The sequence below is a fragment of the Saccopteryx bilineata genome, chromosome 5, assembly GCF_036850765.1.
Source record: "Saccopteryx bilineata isolate mSacBil1 chromosome 5, mSacBil1_pri_phased_curated, whole genome shotgun sequence".
NCBI lineage: Eukaryota > Metazoa > Chordata > Mammalia > Chiroptera > Emballonuridae > Saccopteryx > Saccopteryx bilineata.
Window position 1 is genome coordinate 55,025,327 of NC_089494.1, and position 2,861 is coordinate 55,028,187.

Sequence of the window (2,861 nt, forward strand, 5' to 3'; positions counted from 1 at the left end):
TGCTGTGCAAAAGCTTTTTAGTTTGATATAGTCCTATTTGTTTCTGTTCTTTATTTCCATTGCCCATGGAAACACATCGGCAAAAATACTGCTACAAAGGATATCAGAGTTTACTGCCTATGTATTCTTCCAAGGAATTTTATGGTTTTGTGATTTGTATTTAAGTCTTTTATCAATTTTGAGCTTATTTTTCTGAATGGTATAAATTGGTGGTCTAGTTTCATATTTTTTGTATGTATGTACCTGTCCAACTTTCCCAACACCATTTATTCTTTCTTTCTTTCTTTCTTTCTTTCTTTCTTTCTTTCTTTCTTTCTTTCTTTCTTTCTTTCTTTCTTTCTTTCTTTCTTTCTTTCTTTCTTTTTTTTTTTCAGGGACAGAGAGAGAGTCAGAGAGAAGGACAGATAGGGACCGACAGACAGAAACGGAGAGACAGAAACGGAGAGAGATGAGAAGCATCAATCATCAGTTTTTCATTTTGACTATATGCCTATTCTTATGCCAGTACCAGGCTGTTTTGAGTACAATGGTCTTGTAGTATAACTTGATATCAGGAAGTGAAAGGGGGGTTAAAGAGGGCACCCCAGCCTTGTTCCTGATCTTAAGGGTATTGCTTTTCATTTTTGCCCATTGAGTATGATGTTGGCTGTCAGTATGTCATATATGGCCTTTATTATGTTGAGGTATGTTCCCTGTATTCCCACTTTGCTCAGAGTTTTGATCATAAATGGGTGCTGGATTGTATCAAATGCTTTTTCTATATCTATTGATATAATCATGTAATCCTTCATTTGATTTATGTGATAAATCATATTTATTGATTTGTGAATATTGTACTAGCCTTGCCTCTCCAGAATAAATCCCATTGGATCATGATGTGTGATCTTTCTATTGTATTGCTGGTTCCAGTTTGCTAATATTTTGTTGACAATTTTAGCATTTATGTTCATCAGCAATATTGGCCTATAATATTCTTTCTTTGTAGTGTCTTTATCTGGTGTTGGAATGAGGATAATTCTTGCTTAATAAAATGAGCTTGGAAATCTTCCCTCCTCTTGAATTTTTTTGGAATAGCTTGAGAAGAATAGATTTTAGTTATTCTCTTAATGCTTGGTAAAATTTGCCTATTAAGAGAGGTGGTCCAGGACCTTTTTATGCTGGGAGTTTTTGATAAATATTCAATTTCATTTGTTGTAATCAGTCTGTTTAAGTTTTCTGATTTTTCCAGATTGAGTTTTGAAAGATTGTATGTTTCTAGGAATTTATCCATTTCACCTAGGTTGTCCAATTTTTTTTGCATATAGATCTTCATTGTATTTTCTTACAATCATTTGTATTTCTATGGTGTTAGTTGTTACTTCTCCACTTTCATTTCTAATTTCATTTACTTGAGTCCTCTCTCTTTTTTTCTTGATAGTCTGGCTACTGGTTCATCAATCTGGTTTACCTTTTCAAAGAATCAGCTCTTGGTTTCATTGATCTTTTATACTTCATTTTAGTCTCTAAGTCATTTACAGTATTTTCACTCTGATCTTTATTATTTCCTTCCTTCTTCTTTCTCTAGGCTTTATTTGTTGTTCTTTTTCTAATTCTTTTAGGTGCAGGGTTAGGTTGTTTATTTGAGCTTTTTCTTGCTTCTTAAGTAATGCCTATAATGTTATAAACTTCCCTCTCAGGACTGCTTTTGCTGTGTCCCATAGATGTTGGGTTGTTATATGTTTCTTTTCATTTATTTAAAGGAAATTTTTTATTTCTTCCTTGATCTCATTATTAACCCATTTGTTATTAATTACATGCTATTTAGCATCTAAGCATTTGAATGTTTTTTAGTTTTTCTATTGTAGTTGATTTCTAGTTTTATGCCATTTTGATCAGAGAAGATGCTTGATATGATTCCAATCTTCTTAAATTTATTAAGACTTGTTTTGTGTTCTAACATGTAGTTTATCCTAGAAAATGTACTACGAGCTGCTGCAACCAGCTTGGCAATGGGCGTACATGAAAGGAAGGTGCTGCTGGACTTAAGAAAGAACACACACAAGACACAACATAGAGAAAAGATGGGTACAGGGGACTCCCAGTCCCTAGGATTGAAAGCCCAGATCTCTGCAACCTCATCATATTTATTAATGTATTTGCTCATCAAGCAAATTAGAAGAGTCTGGGTCAAATTAGCCTAGCATGGATTCAGGTGCAGACTCTTGGTGGTCCCCTGCAGAACTTGGCCTTCCAAAGTTGCATCAAAGACTTATCTCAGGACAACACTCTAAGTCCCAACTATTTTCCTACAATGAGCACTTGAAAAGAATGTATATTCTGTTGCTTTGGGGTGATAGGTTCTGAAGATATCAATTAAATACAGTTGATCTTCTAGTGTGTCATTTAAGGCTTCTGTTTTTTTGTTAATTTTCTATCTGGAGGATCTGTCCATTGATGTTAGTGGGGTATTAAAATCCCCTACTGTTATAGTATTGCTGTTGATCTCGCCCTTTAAATCCATCAAAGTCTGTTTTATATATTTTGGTGCTCCTATATTAGGTGCGTAGATATTTATAACAGTTATATCTTCCTGTAGGATTGCTCCCTTTATCATTATGTAATGACCTTATTTCTCCCTTACTAAAGCCTTTGTTTTAAAGGCTATTTTGTCAGATATAAGTATTGCTACCCCAGCTTTTTTTTTTTCATTTTCATGAAATATTGTTTTTCATCCCTTCACTTTCAGTCTATGTGTATCTTTTGTTCTGAGGTGTATCTCTTGTAGACAGCATATATATGGGTCCTGTCTTCTTATCCATGAAGCTACCCTATGTCTTTTGATTGGAGCATTTAACCCATTTACATTTAAGGTTATTATTGAT